This window comes from Cavia porcellus, unplaced genomic scaffold, assembly GCF_034190915.1.
Source record: "Cavia porcellus strain 051 isolate PalLab524CR breed Dunkin Hartley unplaced genomic scaffold, mCavPor4.1 scaffold_8, whole genome shotgun sequence".
NCBI lineage: Eukaryota > Metazoa > Chordata > Mammalia > Rodentia > Caviidae > Cavia > Cavia porcellus.
The window spans coordinates 53,015,028-53,039,416 of record NW_026947491.1 but is presented as its reverse complement, the minus strand read 5'-3'; the positions used below and the strand labels follow the sequence as shown (position 1 = coordinate 53,039,416).

The 24,389-nt window shown below is 33.8% G+C and overlaps 1 protein-coding gene across 7 annotated transcripts in view; it reads right to left on the bottom strand.

The window, feature by feature from the left end:
• Positions 1–24,389, bottom strand: part of Slc16a7 (solute carrier family 16 member 7) — a 177,627-nt gene that overhangs the window by 107,448 nt on the left and 45,790 nt on the right. For 3 of the 7 annotated variants that reach the window (XM_063255048.1, XM_063255049.1, XM_063255050.1), the window contains one exon: positions 21,802–21,917. The gene's annotated coding sequence lies outside the window, so the exon portion shown is untranslated. Of the gene's footprint in view, positions 1–10,406; positions 10,761–20,239; positions 20,475–21,801; positions 21,918–23,614; positions 23,893–24,389 lie in introns of those variants that run through there. The other 4 variants (XM_063255047.1, XM_063255051.1, XM_063255052.1 and 1 more) reach the window with 4 other exon arrangements.

Below are 24,389 nucleotides of genomic sequence, written 5' to 3'. Positions count from 1 at the left end.
TTCCAACAGATCTCTGGCTTGTCCAACAATGGTCTGTTGGAGCTAACACCTAACACACAATTTCTGATTTTATTTTTTTATTACAAAGAAAAATGTAGTTCACAAAAACTCCCACAATCTCACCCCAGAGTACTTTACAAATTCAGTGCATCAAAACATTCATAGTTTTTTTTTTTTTTTTTAGTACCAGGAATCAAACTCGAGATACCCATGCTGCCAGGCAGGTGCTGTGCCACTGAGCTAAATCCCTCACACATAAAGTTCTTTATTAAACTTTCTGTTATGAGGAAACACTAAACATAGCATTAATAAACATGCAAAAAAATGGGTGGAAAATGCTATTCAAAATAATAGCTATCTCTCTGGAGAAAAAGATGAGGGTGAAATAAGGAAGAAATAAATTCATTTCAAGTAAATCTCTAGCAAATTCTTCAGTTGATCTGTAAGTCTCTGGATATTCATTATATTAATGTTTTCTAACTTAAACACATGTTTCTTAGTATCTTTTATACTCATCAAGTACATTTGAATGGCATACAAAATACAATCTATAATAATCTGAAAGTAAGTAGGACAATAATTTAAAGTACTCCTGGGAAGTAAGAAAAGAGTGATTTCTTGGTTTTCTCTTTTCCAAAAATTGTAAGGTCAGTTGGAGGGGTTGTTCTAATAACGATAACTATTTTTCAAGTATGTTTGCCCTGCTCTATTGGATACATGGCAAAAAAAAATTCTGATAATTACTAAACAGATCATGAGTAATAACTCTCTGTTGGGTACAGTTAAAAAAAGAATAGTAACTACTAATATGAAAAATGAAGACAGCAGTACCATATCTAAAAATATTCTAAATTGTGCTTTTAAAACAATAAAATTTAATTTAAAATATTATTTGAAATTTGTCTTTCAATAAAAGAAATTGAAATTTTGTCCTATTAGTGAAACAGTATAGTGAACACACTAAAAAATGAGGTAAATCACTTCTACCTGGAAGCATAATAAATCAGAAGCAAACTTTGTCACATGTTAGTCATTGAGAACATCAATCTGTTCAATGACTCTGCTGTCAGCGTCAGCTTTGAGGCTTAATCATTTCAGAAGCAAGAAAGCCAAGAGTCATATTTCATTCAAGAGACACTTTGGTACATATATTCATGCTGTTACCTTCATAAACTTCTTGACAATTTGCCTGAAGGTCAATTGGCAGTGGAATAATACAAACTATAAATTATGAACAGATTATGTGAAAGGGAATTTAATAAATACTCTGCATTATCATTTGGTCTTATGTATATATTAACTAGGAAACATGGATAGTACTCAAAATTAATGAAGTATATAGTAATCCTATGTACACTTAGAAAGTGTATAATATTTCAGGTAGAATCACTGAACACAACACATCTACCCATGCCAATTTTTGAAGGGATATCTTTTAAAAATTATTTTATATCAAAAGAAGCATAATTTATTCCTTTAAAATCCCTACACACATTTTATTATATTTCCTATCTGTTCAGACTATGGTGCAATTATAACTGATTGTAAAAAGACTACGGATGATTTACTTTCTTTTATTTACACCTCTATGTAGTTTCTTCTACATTTACTCTGGAACTTGACCAGATGACCTGTTATTTGTATTAGTTTGATCAAACTGTCATAACACTGACTGGCTGCCTTAAACATCCAAAATTCATTTTCTTACAGTTTTAGTGACTGAAAGTTTAGATCTTGTGTCAGCAATGTTGGGTTCTAGTGAGGGCGACTTCCTGTAAGCTCACTTCACCTGCCTTGGTCTAAGAAAAAATAAGCACAATGGCGTCCTTTGGTGTCTCTCCTTATAAGAGCACTGATTTCATCAGTTCAGGGTTTGCTTTCATCCCTAATTACCTCCCAAAGACACCATCTTCAAATACTTTAATGAGTATTATGAATTTAAACATAAATCTTGGGAGAAAATTAGCATTCAGACCCTAAAACTGGCCAATAACATATACAACAACAAATATGAAGCAAGGAGACACATGAAAACCTTATGAGAATTGGTATCTTTCATATCTTGCCAAATGTCAAGTATCTTTTGCGACCCTTGCTACCATCCTACAAAGGAATCCAAGCTGTCCTGCTGGAAATGAGAGACTTCTAGTCTCATCTCACACCACCCTGCCCCAGACTTACTCAGCTATAGGTAAGAGGTCAAGAGGCAAAGATTCACTCCACCATTCTCTGAGACAATTATAATTAAGTATTTTAGAACTCTCTGGCACTCTGATCCATATGATACAGGTCCATCTCCAGTCCTCTCACATCCATCCAATACAGGATACAGGATACAGGATAATCGAATGCTAACTAAGCTTCAGCCTTTCCACTTGTACTGCTCTCTACTGTATGACTTCTGCCATATCTGCAGAATTCTACTTCAGCTCTCAAAAGATAAGAATTATTGCCTGAGTCTGATACGGCCTTTTCTTTTTAATTGGTACATGGATCTCCTACCTTATTTCTGCCATTCTTTTTCTCTTTCTGACCATTTTTACCCAATATCTCTAACTTTAGTGATCTGCCTGGAATTTTCCGTTAACTGAAACAGACCTACTAGTAACAAAGATGAACTTGCTGAACTGCCAATAAGTATCAGCACAGTTTAGAGATTTCTGTCTGTTATGGTTTAACTCTATAGTGCCCCACAACTCACATGCTATAGGTTTGGTTGCCACCTGATGGCACTCCCAAGAGGTAGCAGAATGCGTAGAACCTAGCATGATAAACTGAGGTCAGGAGACGTGTGTAGCTGAGCTGAAGGAGACATTAGAACTCCAGACCTTCCTCCTTCCTTTAGCTCTCCAGCTGTCATGATGAGAGCAATTTTGCTGCACTTTATATTCCCCATCATGTTGTTCAGCCTCATTGCAGGCCCAAAGTAGTATGACCAAGTGACCATAGATTGCAACCTCTGAAACACCATGACCCAAAATAAATCTGTCCTCTTTTTGGGTTGCTGTCATCTAAGTATTTTGTCACAGTGAAAGAAAGCTGACTAATTCAGACAGAAACCTGTATAATTTTTAAATATTAAAAGTGCATTACTTTCCTGACCTAGGACCTAATTGTGTTCAACATCATATGATTATAATCTTCAATATTTATTCTGCCTTCATTGATGAGTCTGGTAGGATTTCTTGGAACTAATCTAAAGCAACAACCAAATCTATTTGCCAATTACTGTCAGAAAGAATAATTCAACATCAACTATGCCAAAACTAACTCATCATTTTTGGCAAATTCTCTTCTATGGCCAGATATAAAATGCAAAACTTCTATCCAACAAGTTAGCTCCATTATATGTGGGAGTATTATGTAGCAAAATATCCTGTGAAATACCTCACATTGGTAAAAATTCCAAGTTTTAGGGGTCTTGTAAGTTATTTTATGAGGAGATAGCAATGGGAACTTATCCCTATAAAATACTCCAAGTCTAAGTCATCATTTAATGCTTTACATTACAGGAACCATGGCATTATTACAGCATTGATTCAAACAGCTGACTACATCCAAAACTTCATTTGAATTAAAGTCCTTGCCCTACTGTAAAATACACTTGCAGAACCATATTGGTATACAGATAATGTAGCCTTCCATATAAGTAAAAATACAAATAAAGCCCTTTGATTTTTACATAAAAATATCACTTTGCAACCCATAAAATTAGAATTCAAAGTAGATGCATCTTACTGGCATAGGCTACATAATACTGCCAACCACTTCAGACTTGATTATTTGCCATCCAGCTTTAGTCAAGTCTGCCAACAGATCAAGGTATTTCTGTGGGATATAAATTTTCTTTTTAATCTCAGGGTGATGAAAAATAAAATCTGAAAAGAGAAAAACAAATTAAATAGCTAACCAAAATGAAAACGATAACAACAATGAACTCCATTACTCAAAAACAGAACAAAAACACAGCAGTGAAAACATGAACTGCTAGATGTGAAACCAATCCAAAAAGCAGTCCTTCGTTTCTGGGTGGAAGGAAAGCTCCCAAGTGATCCATGTAAGATGAAAGATGAGAACCAGTGCTGGTCTGCATCTGCTATCCTACCTGTAACCCCTTGTCTTAGTTACTTTTTACTCATTACTGAGACAAAATACCTCAAGCCCAAGTTGGGAAAGGAAAGGTTTATTTCTTATAGTTTTTGGAGGTTTCAGAGGAACCAGCAAAGAGCATGACACACCTTCTTCCTGCCATTACATCACATCCTGGCTCCACCCCTATGTGGGTGGAGCACTGACACCATGAATCCAAGCACTAGACAATGAACCATCACAAATGCACAATGCAAACTCATGAGGCCTGGGGCCCAGAGACACAAACCATGACACTGCTTAATCACTCCTGAATAAAGAAAACTCTCTCTCTCTCTCTCTCTCTCTCTCTCTCTCTCTAATGAAGCTACTCAATGCTTGATTTTTATAGCATCCAAATATAGTTAAGTGTAGGATGTAGAGATGTGAAGTACAAGCTCTTCTGAGTTTATAAAAACTTCCATCAAAACTGTATATATCTTACAATGGTTAAGTTCTTTCTTGTACACAAGAAGAAATAAACAAACATGTTTACTGCATCAAGGCCTATAATATTTTTTGAAAATAGACTATATCAATAGCAAGTTATGCTGGAATATACAGGAATTAAAATGAATGAATCAGTAGCTATCAGGCAAATGCAAATCAAAACTGCAATGAGATATCATCTATCTCACCCAAGTTATAGCTAATTTTAAAAAAATGAAAGAAAAGAAGAGCTGGAGAGAATGTGGAAAAATACCTTTTCTACTATGGTGACGAAGACTGAATCCAGGGCCTTTACACAGAGTTACATGCTACATCTCCAGTCCTATCTATCTATCTATCTATCTATCTATCTATCTATCTATCTTTATTTATTTTCAGACAGGACCTTCCTAAGTCACTGAATTAGGCAGGCTAGACTGGAATTTGCAATTCTACTACCTTGGTTTCTCAGAGTTCTAGGATTACAGCCCTGTATCACCACATCTGGTTGAAAAAGGAACTCTTATACACAGCTGGGAATATAGATTGGTATGGCCATTAAGAAGAGATGCGTGTTCCTCAAAAACTAAAAGTAGACCAACCATATGAGCCAGTTAACTCCCTTCTGGGTATATATTCAAAGGAAATGAAATCGGCATACCAGAGATACACTTGAATGCCCATGTTTATTGTGACACTATTCACAATAGATAAATCTGAAATTGGCTTAGGTGCCCACAAACATATAAATGAAAGAATAAAATGTGATAAATAGGGCAGGGGATTTAGCTCAGTGGCATAAGTGGCAAGCATGAGGTCCTGAGTATAATCTGTGGTGATATAGGGGAATGAAACTCCCGACCTACTATATGTATGGTATGAGCTTGTATTCTCTAAAATTGAAGAATGAATTTTAGGAACAATGGAGGTTAAGAGTAGAAATATTTATTGAAAGAAAGCAAGTTTCTGTCTGAGAGAGACAAAAGGGGTCCCGAGTGGGTTGCCAAATATTCTGTATTTTCTTGAGATTTTTATAGAGTAAAACCATGAGGCAGGTCTAAACCGGGAAAAATTGGGAACTCCCTATGTTTAGCCAATAAGATTAACAGCTTGGTAAAATTGATTAAATTGGGAACAAATGGGGAGGCAAACCATGTAAAAAGCGGGGATTCTTAAAGATCAGTGACTCCTCCTATAGGGGACTGGGATGGTGATTTTAGGCTTCTCAAAATGATCCAGATTTAATTCTTAAGGACTATACTTAAGGGTGTGGTTGCATTTGTTTTGCTTTCTGTCCTGAAATCTGACCCACAGCAAGAGGTGTGTCTCCTCCAAGGTCATCACACATCTGGTCCTCTGTGCAGGGCCTACCCCTGTCTGACTGCCTATAATTTTCCTAATTAGCTCAGTTGCCTATAACACTGGTACCAAAAACAAAAAACAAACAAAAACATGACACTTAAACACAATGGATATTATTCAGCCACAAAAAATGAATAAAATCCTATTATCTGCAGCAAAAAAAGAAGGAATGAGAGGATATTAAGTGATAGAAGCCAACACACAAAGTCAGTTACTGCATATTTTCTCTCATATGTGGAAGCTAAAAAACATTGACCTGAAAGTAAAATAGTAATAAGTAAGGACTGAAAAGGGTGTGAGGGAGGGGTGGTAAAGATATGCATGGATCACACTGAACCACATTAATACATACAATTAGTATGTTAATAAAATAAGTAAATAAAACAAAATGTATAAGGCTGGAAGAAAATATCACTAGAAATTAATAGGTACTAATTTAGCTTCCCTACTAAGTACCAGATGTGGGACTGAAATCCAAATCCTGGGTGGACAGAATGTGAGTGAATTGGCAAACAAATTGTATGTGATAATAAATACTTAAATATTGTTAAGAGTTCAAAGATAAGAGGAGACCTGGGCCAAAAGAATTTATTACGGAAGTCATGGTTGTTATATCCCTGGAACTTTTTTCCAATTTTAATCAAATAAAGTTATTATTCGATGGAAAACACAGAATGAATGAGTTAAAGGTATATATTTAAACCTTATCACCTCATACAGATTACTAAGGCATGTAGCTTTTCATAAGAATTAATTTAGTATCATAAAATTATAGAAAGTCTGGGAACTTGGAAAAGTATAAAATACTATGTGAAAGAATACATGTATAACAGCAGTATGAAATCATGCAAAGAGAACAGAGATGCAAGTATACAGAAAAGATCTACAAATAGGGACTCTCTTATCTAATGGCTTCAATTCCACTGTACATGAGGCAGATACTTTAAAAAATTTTATATCAGCAGAAACGTGGTCAGCCTTCTCTGAAAGAAATACTGAATGAAACAAAGGAAGAGTGATTCAAGGGAGAATCGTGGATGCAGAGTCCTTCAGTAAGGAATTTTCTCAGTTTCAGAGGATAAGACAACCTTCTTGATTCTAAGGAGCAGGGCCCAACACCCAGGGATGAGTGGGAAACAGATGCTGCTGAGGTATAAGGGATCAGGACCACTCAAGCAGGCCTGAAAGTTGGCATCAAGCCACAGATAACTATTTTCAGGTCTTCTAACCTAACAATTTTCCTTGGTTGTGAACTTGGTTTTCCTTCGATTGTCTCCTTTTTGAAACAAGAATATCTACTCCTTCTCTAGCCAACCACTGTATATTGGAATTAAATGACAACTTATTTCCAAGGACTAGCAAGTCCACAGATTGAAAAATTTTATTCTGGAATAGATACTTCAAATCTCAGTCAGAACTGATATAGAATTTTAACTTAAAGTTGATATTGGAATGAATGAGACACATAGAGATGTGATCAGATTAGTTTTCTTGCATAGAGGAAGAAGGCTATTATTGGTTGAATAGTGTTCCTCAAGAAAGGTACATTAAAGCTTTAATTTTCAATCTCAGAATGTTACCATATTTGGAAACTCAGCTTTCCTTCACTATAACACATACCTGATATAAGAAATGCATAAAGAGAACAGGTTTGTTTTGGCTTAGAACTTTAGAGGTTTCAATCTATGACACGATGTTCCCATTATTCTGAGCTGTGGTGCCACATCATGGTGGTGGTATTCAGCAGAGCAGAACTGCTCACTTCATGCCAAGAGAAGCTAAAGAGAGCAAGAGGAAGGGACAGGGCCGCAGGACCCTCTTCGAGGGCCTACAGTGCCCTAACATCCCCACCCTGCCTCATCTCTTAAAGCACTGCATTCTAAAAGCACCAAGATGAAGCGAGATCAATCTTCCTGATCCAAACTGTAGCATATAGCAATGCAGATGTAATTGGTTAAGGTGATGCCGGAATAGGTGTCATCTACATCAACATAACAGATGTCTTTATGAGACAATGGCAATCAAACACAGAAACATGGAAACAATGTTACGTGGAAATAGAGACACAGACAGGAGTTACACTGCCACAACCAAAGAAAGGCTAAATCTACCAAAATTTGAAAGAAGAATCCTCCCTTGTAAGCTTTCAAAAAATAACAGCCCTTCTGACACCTTGTTTTCAGACTTCCAAACCTGTGTGAGAATAAGTTTGTGTTGTTTTAAAACACCCACATTGTGCTACTTTATGACATATCTAGGAAATGCTCAATAGGCATTTATAATCTACCAGATTAATCATTTTATAAATTCGTATGACTCTCACACTCTGGTGAAGAGAAGCTTTGTTACTACCATAACATCCATTTGGAGCTCACTTAATAGGGGCTCTTACAGCTTATGTGATTACCTATAATTTGCAAAGCAAGTTATCTGAGCTAATCAAATGTTAATTTAGTTTTTCCAACACCTGAACCATTCATATGGTATAGAAAGCCTTGACAGCCTCTGTTTCTCATTTGTTTAAAGAATATTAAATTTTGAGTGTGTGTGTATGTGTATGCATGCACACACTAGTCTCAATTGATAATAAGCAAAGAGCTTTGATGAACATTTCAGCAATTCATGAAGGTATCTAATAACTGGCTAAAGAAAAAAAAATTACAGTAAACTGGTATGTATAGTCTCAATAAGAAATTGAGAAGTGAATATCCAAAGCCCACTATGAATCAGAAGGGATCTAGCTATTAGCATGTACAACACAGGCTCTGAATAGCAATACTGACTACCAGAGGAGTGCACTAAAAACACAATAAGAAATATATATATCCAACTTTTAAAAACAAGTTAATTATAAGAAAATAAAATTTTTTATCATTCTGTCAAATAATTTTTTATCATCCTGTCTTTAGATTCTATCTGGATCGCTTAGAACTCTTGATGAAGATAAATCATGTGAAATAATTGCTGTATTTTTAGATTCTACATGAATTGTTTAGAACAGTTAATAATGATCTACCATACTTTGACTTTGCTCACATTTCAAATTTTAGTGAAATTTTAGCCACCTTTTCTTTTAGCATAGAAATTACTAAATTTTCAGTATAGTTTTAGTATGATAGTAAGAACTGGTAATACTCTCCTCTTAAGCCTTAGAAATTCTTTTTGTAAACAGAACTTAATATACCCAGACAAACCCAGGCAGAATCATAAAATTGTAGAAATAACACTAATGCAAAATTTAGCAATGCCACGGGTAAGTCTGGAAAACATAACTATATAACGAAATCTTTTCTGGCAGTGCTTATCTAGTGGTGATTCAAAATTGAAATGTGTTAAGAAACAAAATAGGATTTCTCCTTCAAAAACAGCATGAGCAATGACTAATAAACTGTTTACTCAATTTATCACCTAGTGAACACTAGCTTTGTTTGATTCTAGCCCCAGTGCTTCCAGAAACTGCTCGTAATTCCTCTCTCTGCGTCTAATTCCTTAGATATAAAATGGAGTTTTCCAGTTTCCCATCAGTTCCAAATTTCAACTATAAAGACATCATATTGTCAGAAATTTTAGTTCAGAAAAGTATAAATAAAAACTATCCATGTAGTACCACAAAAACATTTAGCTTTTCATGATTACTTGTCTTTATTTGTTGAGTCTAAATCCGACCAACACAAGCTTTCTTAGCTTTGGATACTGGCTGAATAAAGAAAAATGATCAGTTTAGAAAGAATTAAAATTCACTATACAAATTCACTGAATTTGGAATCCAGCTACTAAAATAATATGCCTTTTATGTTGAGAGTTCAATACAGAATATGATTATTCCATAAATAGGCATAATGCATTTATTTTTATAAAGTAATTTTGAAGACTGAAATTTAGTGAACAAGGTCTTTAATTACACTGACATTATACAAGTAGTATCTCCTCAAATAATATTGTGCAATAAATTCATTGCTGACCATAACACCCTCCTATTTTGGACTTAATTATTTAATCTATATAATAAGAAAAATGTCTACTTATTTTTACTATATTTCCAGCAAAGTACACATTGATATTTATAAGTAATAATTTGGAATAAAAATATAAAGCCACTTAGTAGTTATAATGTCAAGTACATGTAACACCTACTGATTAAAATTCACTCTTTTTTTTATTTCAGTGTTAAAATTTAAAAATTTTTCCTTATTAGCCAAGATCTGGCAGACTAATAGTGTACTATATAATTCTAAATAATTATGACTACATATTTCAGCCAGTAGGATTAAGGATCACAAAAGTTAGTTTCATAAAAACAGTTAAGCATTTTTCTTTCCTAAACACAAATACAGAAACCCTCATTAGCATTAACTTGGTATACTTTAAAAGTGAAATCTTGCTTTTTCAATGAGTTTATAACATGATATCAGATGACATTAAAGGAATGAAAAAAAAATCACAGAGTACAGTTAACATGAGTAGAGTTTGTATAATTTTAAAGTTACCTGAATAGAGAGAAAACTCAATTTTGCTACTTTCTCAGGGCTCAGAACTGAGAACAGAGGCAACTGATCATTAGCTTTTAGCCAGAAGCAAACTTGCACACAAGTCTCCAGAGATTCTCTGCTTTGCCCTTCCTTCTCTCTCCTCTCAAATAGGGGAAAGGTATTGCAGTTCTCTCTCTTCTGGAAGAACTTGCTTTGATATGCACAATTAGCTCATGTTTTTCACAGTGTAAAGTAAGCTTGGCTTACATTATATCCCGGGTCAAAGAAGGTGACCTAGTCTGGCAGTTACTACTGCTAAATTTAATCTTCTGATTCTCTGAAGTCAATGTAGCCACATTTTGAGTGTATTTTCCATCATGTGATTTAACATCATATCTACAACACATGCAAAAGTACTAAACTATATATATTAACGTGTCAGTAAATCTTCACAATCTGAGGCTAAGGATCTCAATAAGTTATGAATAATAATAATGAGGCCAAGGTCATGTGCTGAATCCTTTGAAGGCCAATAAGCTTCATTTCATTGCCTGATCACATAGTACACTCCTCACTTCATCAGCTGTTCTGTGAAAGACATGCTCTCTGGCACACAGGGTCCGTAGTCCAAGAATGTAAGAATGAATGTGGTTGTGGACTAGAGATACTGTCATTGTGTTTGAAAAAGTTACAATAACTTTTGGAGAAAGGAACAGCTATTACTAACTGGGCATTTTCCATACAGGAGTTTTCCCACAACATTTACATCTATTACCTCATTCTCTAAACCATGTAGGACAGACTTATGGTAAGTGTTTAATTAAGAAGACACTGAGGCTCAGTGTTTCTATTACTTACATGAGGTCAGACAGTTTGGAAGTACCATTAGGTCCTGGATTCGAACTCTAGTCAGGATCCAAGGTCTATGTCCCTGTCCTTAAACATCACACCACTATATCTATAATCAGTTACTAGGGTCATTTGATTTCCTAAGAGAAAGATGTAATTATTAAGAATCGAGCATTAAGCAATAGCCAAGTATAAAACATTGAGAATAAGGAAGAAAATATTCAAATGGGAAGGTGAACAAAGGAGGGGTGAAAAGGAAGGAAGAGAAGGTGGGGAAAAGAACTAAGATGTGTTAGGCACTGCATACATGCACTAATAGCATTCTTTTTTAAATAAAAAAGAAAGAAAGTGTATCTTCCTAATGATTTTAGTAGGCTACATTTCTAAATGTATATAGTGATTATGAGAACCAGGTAAAAGTATAAATCATCTTCAGAAATTTCCTCTAATTTACCCATATAAAGCAATTGCTTTTATAAAATATAAAATGTTTCTGTTTCTAAGATTAAGTTTAAAAATCAACTGAAAAACTTTTAAGTTAAACACCATGAACAAACTTTACAACAGATTTTATAATTATGCAAAATACACCTGACACTCAAAAAAGGAGAGGACATCTTTACTGAGAACTACCCTGGTGCCTCTTTGTCCCAAGACAACAGAATGCTTAGTAACTAGAGTCAAAGGATAGGATACAACATCTTAGCCTTCAAGGTGGTGCATAGTTGTAATCCCATCACCCAGGAGGCTGAGGCACATGAATCGCTAGGAGTTGGAGGCCAGCCTGCACTATATAACAAGATCCTATCTCAGAAAAACAGTAACAAAAATTAGTTTAACTGATTTTACTTTCAATTCTAGAATCAAGCAACAATTCATTCCATAAAATAGTAAAAGTACAATTGGCTGAGCACAAGAGGTCAGTTTAATAGACAGCAATTGACTGAAAAAAGCAGGAACAAAAAGAATACAAACTGAAATGCTCATTTTAAAGTTATTTTTCTTGCAAAGTGGAGACATGAAGACAGAACAATAGGATAATAACTGATTGGTTAAGGTCCAGTTACTTCAAGTTACCTTTTTTATGTAAGGATTAAGGCAAGAGGGAACTTCATGATCATAATAATTTGAACTGACTTGTTACAGAAATCTGGCAGCTATCTCTGTAATCTTGATTTCTCAGATCAGATAATCACTTTAGTTTCCTCCTTAGTAATTTGAAAATACTGAGTCCAGGATTCCAACTCAAAACCCACAGACACTAGCAAGGGTAACTCCCTTCTGACTTAGTATCCTCTGCTGGGGCCCAGTGCAAAAACACAATTCAAAAAAATGGCCTGTTATAATTTTTAACATTATTCAATGTTCAAAATATTTATTTGGTATAGAATTACAGACACAATATGAGTGCTGAATCAATTAAAAAATAAATTTACTTTGTACTATGTGAAGTTCCTTTTGTAAAAAAAACTTTAGTGAAGTTGTTTGTTTTATCAACATGACAGTAAGACTCAGTTGTATGTACAGAGACTATTCCTGGCGTTTCTCACCACGGGCTCCCCTGCATCCTGCATCCTGCAGGGCGTACCTTTGTCTTGCATTTTCCTATTTTACTCAGCCAAAGCTCACTCTTCGGAACCAGTTTGTCTCTCTTCACTTTTACAAATAAACTGTTGCTTTTTGATTGTTTAATGGGCAAAAAGTACAACAAATATTAAACATACTATTAATCAAGCTATGAAAAATGTTTATTGGGGCTGGGGATTTAACTCAGCGGCATAAGCGCCTGCCTTGCAAGCGCGTGGTCGTGAATTCATTCCTCAGTACTGATTAAAAAAAAAAAAAAAAAAAAGTAAAAAAAAAAGAAAAAGAAAAATGTTTATGTAGGTCCCATATTAAAATTAATACTTTATTTAGTATTATAAGAAGTTCTAAAGTTAAATAAGTATATACAAAAATATACTATTTTTCATATGTAAAAAAATTTGTAATCACAAATACTTGTAAGATCTTAATGATTATTACTGGCTGGAGTACAGATTTTTGTACTTATATTATTTTAGATAGTTACTACAATATGAAACTCTCCAAAAAATTATTCACTCATTGAAACCATAATTTGTTAAATCTATGGAGCATTTTAGAAAAAAATGAAAGAGCTCAAACTATAAATCGTATATTTGCTTTCTAAATGGAATGTGTATTTTTCTTCAGGAATTACCAATAAAATTAGAGCAACACCTAAAACATATATTTTTAACAAATTTACCCAAAATTCAGATTTACCTATACCAAAAAACGTATGGCTTAGTGTTTGTTACAGTAAAAAAAACAACAAATATTACTGCCACTGTAACTTTTGTTACCTTTGTAATAACAGTAAAATGTTCAATAATTAGACTTATTTTTCTCTTTTGCTTTCATTTCTCTTTTTCCTTACAGTGCTGGGAATGGAACACAGGGTCTCATACATTCTAAGGCAAATGTTCTACCACTGAGCTGTATACCAGCCTTTCATCCCTTTGTTTTAGATGAGAAATATAGTTTAGAGAGCTATAACAAAGATCCTGTGTTATTAAAATTGAGCAACCAAAGTCTGTGGGATGTGAGATAAACACAGGCGTGTTTGCTACATATATCTATAAAAAAGAAAAGACAAACACAAAACAGACCTGCTCACAGTGCTCTGGGGGAAAGCTAGGTGAAGGTGACTAACCTTTGCCAAGGTTACACATTCTCAGGAGTAACTCCAAGAACATGATCATGGAAAGATTTTTTTAAATGCAAGTTTCCAAATTCTTCAGTAATGTGAAGAAAAAAGAAACACAGATAATTGTAGGAAAAAACTTTGATAAATAACATGTGTGCTTTTAGAACAGTTTATTAATTCTGCATTTGTAACATGACAGTACGTTCTTGGCAACAGACTTGTTTATAACATTATTCCCAAGTTTCATGCAACATTTACACATTTGCCTTGTGAGATTTTGATGTTTTCACATTATGACTAAGAAGCAAAAACTGGATCAACATGCAAAACTCAAATTTTTCATCTGAATAAAAAGTGTTAGAAATTCTAAAGAACAGAAAACTCAAGTATATAGCTTGAATGGCTAACAGCAGGTAAGTCAATATAGTACAAAAATCAAGTTCCTCACAAACATGATTGAAACATGATTTTTCAAGAAGATAAAATATTATTTTTTTCTCTTCTTGGAAAGAATACCATAGCGTTAGCATTCACTGAGCAGTGCTGACTGTGATTCTATTTTCTGAATTCCAGAATTATAATGGAGCTCAAACTTAGCATATATGTAACAAAAGAAACATTCCAAAGTTAATTATTCCTCAGAGTCTTTATATAAAAAGGAATATTTTTTCACCTTGATAAGAACAAGAGGGAAAAATTCTTCAGACAAATTTGCATTATGGAATCATTCCTTTAGTTTCAAAACATCATAGGAAAATGTAAGGAATGGAGAATACTCCTAAACACAAAATATATAGGATTATTTGAGCGTTGGAGATACCTCTCCTTTGTTAACAGCAGCATCACATTAATTGAACAGAATTATTGCAAGTACGATTTGAGTGCATGGAACACTTAAAACCTTTACATTCAGCAATCAAGGAAACATGTCCAGAGGCAGTGCTTTTAAAATATTTTGCTAGAGTAGTTCCCTTTTGAAAACTCCCTATTCTTTTAGAGTAGCTGTCTGCACTTCTTTTCCCTTTCCCCCACCTCTAAAAAATTGTCCATTTTTACTTTAAAAACTAAAGTATCTTTCTAGCTCAGAACTTTGGATTCCATTTAGCTCCCCTGCCATCACCTTCAGTGTGCACAACCTTCTGCTAGTGACTCAGCACAAAGTCAGCAATAATTTCACTCCCTCTCCAATCACTGTACCAATGTTGTTATCTACTGCATTAAGTTAAGGCAGGGACAAGAAAATGTCGTACTCCTTATGGGTTCAGCGTTTGGAAAGTTTTCTAAGGCCTGTATAGTTCCACATAGGTCAGTGCCTTGGGGAAAGCCTCTGATAGTTTCTGTGATTTTTGGTTAAATATAGGCAAATTAGATGCCATTTAGTGAAATATGGGAAAAGTTGGGTTGTAAAAGAGAAATTGAAGAAGAATTTGATTGAAAGGTCCCCCAAACACCAGATGTATTTGAGGAGGAACAAAAAGTCAATTAAATGTACATTGTGTCATTAGTCGTGCCTGTTTCTTAACCACATACCCAACAGGTTTGGGATGGTAGTGTTTTAAGTATACAAATTAAAGCGGTAGTAGCCCCTCATATTTTAGGTGTTTCTGCGAAGAAATGTATTTTGTTTTGATTTCTTTGTTCTATCCAGCTACAGAAAACCTAGAGAAGGATATCCTAGAAGACAATGAAACAAACAATGACAGAAGTCTGATAAAATAACTGCATCAGGAACGGCTAGCAATTAAGTAGAAAGGAAAGAAATCAAAACAATAGGAAAATAATATTACAACAAGATTGAGTCAGTATCTGTCAATTATAGCTATCAATATGAATGTATTCAGCTCACCAATCAAACACGGATTAGCAGAATGGCTCAAGAAACAAAATCCAATGGTACACTTTGTATATACTAGAAACACAATTAACACACACCGAAAGCATTCATAGACTAAAAATAAAGGATGGAAAACAATATTGCACACAATGGGAACCTGAAAACAAGTAGGAGTAGCTATTATATTTTCAGACAAAACAGACATCAAACCAAAACTAATCAAAAAAGGCAAATAAGGCCATTACATATTGTTTAATGGAACTGTTCCTCAGGAAGAGATAACAACTATAAACATGTATGCACCAAACCACGGTGTACCCAACTTTATAAAACAATCATTAATTTATATACAAATCCAATAAACAAATAGTCATACAATCATAAAGGGGAATTAAATACCTCACTATGGCAAATAGATCAACTAGACAACAACAACAACAAAAAAATTAACAAGAAAGTATCATAGCTAAATAAAACTTGTGAATAAAAAGATTTCAAAGATATCTATAAAGAGCACTACCCAACAAAAAAGTACATACTGTTTTCAGCAGCACATGAAATTTTCTCCAAAATAGACCACATAGTAGCTAACAAAGCATACATTAGTAAATGCAAAAAACTGAAATTTTACCATGTATACTCAGATCATAATGAAATGAATTTAGAAATTAATAGCAAAAATCAAAGAAACTATGGAAGTTAACACACTCTTGCCTAATCAATGGGGAAAATAAGCATGAGGAAAATAAGCAAGACATAGGACAGTTCCTAGAATTGATAATGTTAATACATCAGACTTTATAGAATACAATAAAAGCAGTCCTACAAGAAACATTTATAGTTATGAATGCTCACATCAGAGAAACAGGACAAACCCAAATAAATGCCCTAATAACTTATCTCGAGGGCCTAGAAAAATAAGTATAATTCAAATCCAGAACTTGTAAAAGGAAGGAAGTTATAAAGAACAGAGCAGAAATCTATGAAATAGAGACTAAAACACCAATATTGTACAAAGAATCAATGAATTGAAGAGCTAGTTCCATAACAGAATGAACATAATAGACAATCCCTTAGCCAATACTACAGAGAGAGAGACAGAGAGAGAGACAGAGAGAGAGAGAGAGAGAGATCAATACATTTAGAAATGAAAAAGGAGAAAATCACAAATGACACTACCAAAATCCAGAAAACGATTAGCAGGTTCACAAAGACATATGGCAAAAATCTGAAGAACTCAAAAGAAATGGAAATTCCTAGATACATAAGAATTACCAAAACCGAACCAAGACTTAAAAATATTGAACAACCCAGTATCAGACAATAAAACTGAAGCAATAATAATGATTAAAAACTACCAACTATGAAAAGTATAGGACCTGATGAATTCACAATCAAATTCTACAAGAACTTCAGGGAAGATTTAACACCAGTACTCTTCAAAATCTTTAATGAATTGAGAGAAAAAAGAGTACTCTAGAGTCCTTTTTGGAAGCTAATATTATCCTGATCCCTAAAGCAGATGAGGATCCAATGAGGGGAAAGAGAGAGAGACAAAGAGAGAGAGAGAGAGAGAGAGAGAGAGAGAGAGAGAGAGCGAGCTACAGGCCAATCTTGCTGATGAAGATGGGTGCAAAATCTTTAACAAGATACTGGCAAACAGAAAGCAAAAAACATCAAAAAGATCATAAAACATGACAAAGCAGGCTTTATCCCAGGGATGCTAGGATGTTCAATATACATAGAACAATAAACATAATTTATCACATAAAAGAACCAAGAGCAAAAAAAGTACATAATCATCTCAGATAGACAGAAAAAGCCTTTGACAAAATTCAATATCCATACATGATAAAAACTCTGAAGAAAACAGGTATAAAAGGACCACATCTCAATCTAATTAGAGACATTTATGACCAACCTATTGCTACCATTATATTAAATAGAGAAAAGCTGAGAGCCTTCTCTAAAATTAGGAAGATAAAGATGTCCATTAATACCATATCTATAAGTACAGTCCTCAACGCATTAGCCAGAGAAAGATCAGGCAAGAGAAGGAAATAAAACAAATAGGTGTAGGAAAGAATGAAATCAATATATCATTATTTCCAGATGACATGGTCCTTTCTCTTAAGAATCAAAAAACTCCAAGATTCTGAGAATTAATAATCGAATTCAGCAATGTAGTAATACACAAAATAAACACATAAAAATCAATAGTATCCCTGTACACTAATAAAGAACTCACTGAAGAAAAAAATCAGAACACCACCAGTGACATCAGGAAAAACTGAATACCTAGGAATTAACTTAAGCAAATAAATAATAAATAGACATCTATAGTAAAATAACATCATTCTAAAACAGAGGACATTAGAAAACAGATGTCTCTTGTATCTGGATAGGTAGGACCAATAAAATCCATACTGATAAACAGATTTAATGGAATTTCAATAAAATACCATGGCATTTCTTAAAGACACAAAGAAAACAACCCTAAAATTCAAAGGGAAAAAGAAAAGATCCAGAATAACAAAAATAATCTTAGATAACAAAAGGAAAGCCAGTGGCATCACAATCTTAGACTTGAAGTTATGTTACAAAGCTACAGTGATTGATACAGCATGCTACTGGCACAAAAACAGGCCTGTCAGTTAACGGAACAGAACAGAAAAACAAACAAAACCAGGCATATACTATTTCATCTTTGACAAGGGGAACGAAAACATACACAGGAGGAAAGATAGCTTCTTTAATAAATGGTATTGGAAAAATTGGATATCTACATATAGAAGATTAAATCTAGATAAATATATTTATCATGCACTATACTAAATCAAAATAGATCAGTTATATATATATATATATATATATATATATATATATATATATGTTAAAATAAAAACAATCTTCTGGAAGAAGAAATAGGTACAAGTCTTGAAGACATAGGCATAGGCAAGGACCTTTTTTAACAGAATCCCAGTGGCACAAGGAGAATACCAAGAATTCACAAAAAGGATAATATCAAATTAAAAAGTTTTTACACAGCAAACCAACAGAGTGAAGAGACAACCTATGGAATATGGAGAAAAAACTTTTGCCAGTTTTTCCTCAGACAAAAGATTAACATCTAGAATATATAAAGAACTCAAAAAATTTAAGACTACCCAATATAAATGATCCAATCAAAAAATGGGCAATCAAAATGAAAAAACACTTCTCAAAACAAATACAAGTGACAATGAATACATGAAAACAATGATCCACATCACTGGCCATTAAAGAAATTCAAATTAGAACTACATTAAGATATTATCTGACTGAGTTCAATGGCACACACATATAACCCCAAGAGCTTGAAGCAGGAGTATTATCATGAGTTTGAGGCCAGCCGGGGCTACAAAGTAAGTGCAAAGCTACCCTGAAACACACAGCTAGACCCTGTTTCAAAGAAACAAGCAAACAAACAAAAGTGTCATCTTATTTGAGAAAGAATGGCTATCATCAAAAATTCTTTTTTTTTTTTTTTTTTGTCTTTTTCGTTTTTATCAGTACCAGGGATCAAACTCACGACTGCCTGCTTGCAAGGCAGGTGCTTATGCCGCTGAGCTAAATCCCCAGCCCCAAAAATTCTAATAATAAGAAATGCTTTGGAAAAAGGAACTCTTCTACACTGCTGGTAGAAATATAAACTAGAACAACCATTAGGGAAATCAGTGTGGAGATTGTTCAAAAAATTAGAACTAGAATTCCATTGGTCCTGCTATACCTTTTCTAGGCATCTTTCCAAAAGAGTTAAAATTATCATATTACAGGGGATACATATACCCATGTTATATACAATTTATAACAACTGGATCTTGGACACAGCACATATGCCCATCAATACATGATTGGATATGGAAAATATATTTATACACAATGGAGTATTCTGTTAAAAATATAGATAAATGAAGCATTTGTAGGTAAGTAAATATTACTTAAGAACATAAAGTGATATTAAGTCAGAAACAGAAGCTTAAATATCACACGGTTTCTCTTATATGACAAACAATACTTGTATATATAATGCAAATAAAGAACAATTAAAAAATAGTTAAATACCAAGTGAGGCCAAGTTAAAATCATTTCCCAAATTCCGTATTCCATTTTTTAAAAAAATATTTTAATATACATACTAATTTATCTACACAACTAGTTTCTCTTAATTCACTAAAAAGGTTTTATTCCACTCCCTGTTTCTTTGTAAGAGAATCTTTTTCATGTCTTGTACAATGACTAACAACATTGAAGACAATGATAGACAGTATGAACTATTATTACTATCTTGTTTTATTGACATTTTTTTCATAAAAATAATCAATTTAAAAAAAGAAAACCTAGAAAGTCAAAAGTCAGGTCAAGCAAGCTGTTCCATAAGAGCAATGCACACATAAAACGATATAGGGAACAACATACCACACTACTGCTGGCTTCTTGTGTAGATCTCAGGTGCTGTTTAGCGCTACCGTTAGAACCTATGCTATTTAGGAACCTCAGGATCTTCCCCACTGCACCAGAAAACCATGAACAGAAATAATTTATCTACTGGCACTGGGAGGTATGTAATAGGCATTGATTAAAATACAGTCTAGAATACAGCCACTGTTTCTGGGTGTGGTGGTACACAACTGCAGGCCCAGAATTTGAGAGATTAAAGCAGGAGGACTACTGGGCCTAGACTGAGCCTAGACTTCTATAGCGACATCTTGTAGATAGAAAGAAAGAAAGAAAGAAAAAGAAAGAAAGAAAGAAAGAAAGAAAGAAAGAAAGAAAGAAAGAAAACAAGCCAGCCAGCCAGCCAGCCACAGTGACGCAAGTTGACAAAGCTGATCAAATATGTACTCCCACCAAGCCTAAAGCAGATACACCACAATCACCAGACACAGAAAATATGGCCACAGAAGTAGCAATTTCTTTTACCAGTTCTCCTAAGAGACCATTAACAGGATGTCTTTGAAAACAACAATCAGACTATTTTTTCCTCAAAGCATTTTTAGTCAAGAAATTTTTAATAAGCTTCTTCATAAACCTCCTAGTACCAAGATATCTGTATAATTAAAACAGTGATACTGAAATAAATCTAAAGGCTCACAATAAAAGACATCTAAAACAGATAAGTGAATTGCATGCAGTGAATTATCACAGAATTTATAAAACTTGCATTGTCTACATAATTGTGATAATGATAATAAACAAGGAAAAGTTATTTAAAAATAGCATTCTTTTTAAATTAAGGGATATAGTGAATTACATGACAGTGATTTAGTTATATTACAATGTGTCTACCAAAGGCATTCACTCCAAAATTTTGAACATTCTCTTGTCTATACATCAAGATAGTGAATGAGTCTGGAAAACATAGTATTTCAGGAATAAACATAAGAATAATAAAAAGCTAATGCTTTTATCCATTTAGGAAATGGAAATTCTGTTCTAAGTTAATAACAACAGTACTAGCCAAGCATGGTGGCACAGGCCTGTAATCCCAGCTCTAGGGAGGCTGAGGCAGAGGATCATTGCAAGTTCAAGACCAGCCTGGGCTACAAAGTGAGCTCACGGCCAGCCTGAATGACTTAGCGAAACCCTTGTCTCAAAAAAAAAAAAAAAAAAAAAAAAAAATCCAAAACAAAAACAGTACTATGACGATACCTTTTACTCTGTTCATTTTAGAAGAAAACCAGACTGATGTGTGGGCAGATTTTAGGTAGTTAGCAATAGAACTAGGATTTGACAACAGATACTACAGGATCTACATTCTGTGTTCTTATCAAGAAAGATGCAAGAACAAGTCAGTTAACCGTGTATCCAGTGGCAGCCACATAGCATTTTATAATCTATGTATGTATAGATTTCACCATCATGCTCTTAGTGTGGGACAAAATTAAATCAGAGATAAAGGTGCATTCACATTGATATTTATGAGATTTACACACAACATGAATTGGAATAACTAATCAGAAAAAAATATCCTTACATACCAAGGATCTTCACAATGTAGCTCTGCTCTATTGGCACAAAGAGTTTTACAGTCCTGCAGTTCCCAAGGTATCTGTTAAAGTCTTCATAGGAAAGCATCACATCTTCAGATTGACTCCTAGAAAGATCAACGAATACAGTAACCATCTAAATATTCAGTGCATGTTTAAAAAAAAAAAAAAAAACAGAGGTATCCAAATCCACATCTAAAAGAACTACTAGCATACAATCTGCAATTGCACTGACTGAAGGTGCTATTTTGCTTCTCAAAACTCTAAAATTTTAAAAGGCTCCTTTAGCATGTGGATTGATTTACTTAAATAAATTGACATCACCAGTAATCCTGTAAGTATTGTGCCTGTCTATATTTGGTGCCTCCTTTAAAGTTTCTGTCTTAAATCAGATTTTCCAAAATGCACAGCAGTTCCTGAAAATACATCACAGATTCACTTCCACCCTCAACAATAACCTTCCTTCAATGCTTCCCTCCACTTTCCACAGGACAATGTAAACAAGTGTATGCATGTATGTGTGTATTTATAAAGTATTAATTTGGCATGATTTTTAATATACATTAACATTATATTTATATAAACTTTAATAATTAAACATTTTAAAGCAGCATTTCAGTGAGATGTTTAAAAATATTTCAGAAGTATTATAAAAAATAATCAAAATTGACAATGTTCTTTTTCTTTTAGAGACAAGGTCTCACTATGTAGCTCAGGCCAGCCTTGGACTCACTATGTAGCGTAGGCTGGCTTCAAACTTTTAACAATTCTCCTGCCTCAGTCTCCTGAATGCTGTGGTTATAGGCTTGGGCCACCATGCCCAAGGACTATTATTTCTTGTATGTTCTTGATTATAAGCATCTTCAAACAAATTTTTAACTTCTTTGTCTAATTACCCTACTTAGAAATATAGTACCTACCCAAAATTATAACTACTAGGTAAGTCAGTTAACATCTTTAAAATGTCTAGAATATTATTAATATTAATAGCTGCTGCATAAGACTGTGAAAAATACTTGTTCATGCAGATGAATAAGTATTATTCCCCATTGATAACACATTTGAAAAATGAAAAACTAATTTAAGAATATAAATCTTGATATATTTGTTATTGCTGAACCAACATAACCAGTTTCAAATATAATCAAGAATAATCAAACATTTTACAGTAGCATAGTGTTGTGCAAAGGTTACTTCAAGGTACTTCAAGGACAAAGTGAGAACACAGGTAGGAATTATGAGGTCAATTCAATATGCATTTATAACATCGCCTAATTTGACCAGAGAACTTGGGTCCTGCAATCTAACATGGAAGGAATCTTATACAACTAATCTGCTGATTGTGTAAGTTCCAAGAGTATAATTAGGAAATTATTTACATACAGTTGTCTAAATTTAATAAAACAATCACACAAAAACATGTCACTTGTGGATACAAAGAAACTCCCTGAATAATTAAATTCACTTGAATTTAGAAATAATATTAAGGGTTCATCATCTTTTCTAACTCATGAACAAGTCTTAATCAATACACATTTTTACCAAGATACTTATTAAAAAGACTGTAAACATATATAATCATGGAAATATATTATGTTTAACCATGGTTGCTTATTATGTAAAGAAGGATACATATGAAGTGTATCAGCAGATAGTAGTAATTCTATAGATATATTTAACAAAAGAGATCAAAGTCCGTCAAAATAAGGCACTGTTGTAAATACCAGAGTAACACTAACAAGAATATTAATTGTATATAAATTCACATGCAAATTTTCAGGAGAAATAGAAGATAATCTAGTACCTTATGAGACAGAATTTCTCCCTTCAATTTAGCAGCATTTTCCAATCGTGTTTGTGAATTTGCAGAGCTGATTAGAGCTTGGGGAAAAGTTCCTTGAATAAAATATTCATTAATATCTCAATCATTAAGTCTATAATTTATGGAAGCAGTTAGAATTACTAATACAGCCAAAATAACTGAAAACTTGTGGTGCTTTAAATATCCTTTCTTTTCCACTTAAGCCCAGAAAATATGTTTGTTTTGGAAGCAACTGGCAAATAGCACAAAAGGAGAACTGAGAGTGAGTGACTAATGACACAGGCAAGAATGTAAAGTCACATCAGCTGATGAGTGCCTGACTAAGGAAGAAGAATGTTAGGGACATTATGCAGAGCTGCTAGAGTAGCATTCCTTTTGCTGTCAAATGACAAGTATGAGACAGAATGCCCTACTCTGAGATATCAAAAAACAAATCCATTGTTCAACCCAGTCACCAAAGGTAACCTTTCAATGTCACAGGACACAGAGCCTGTAAAGTTTTGTCACATATAATTGAAGAGCCACTATTTACAGCTACAGTATACAGCTGTTTGCATGGCTGACTTCATGAAGTTCTTCTAAATAAACACAATAACCTAAAAATCTCTAAACAAGTACAATATGAGTACACAAATAGAATCTAAGAAGATGACTTATACCACTTTAGAACCAAAATAAATTGAAAAATCTTAAGTCCAAAATATGTTTGATCTCAAAGCTGTAACAAAAACATTGAATGGATTAATCTCCTTCCCAT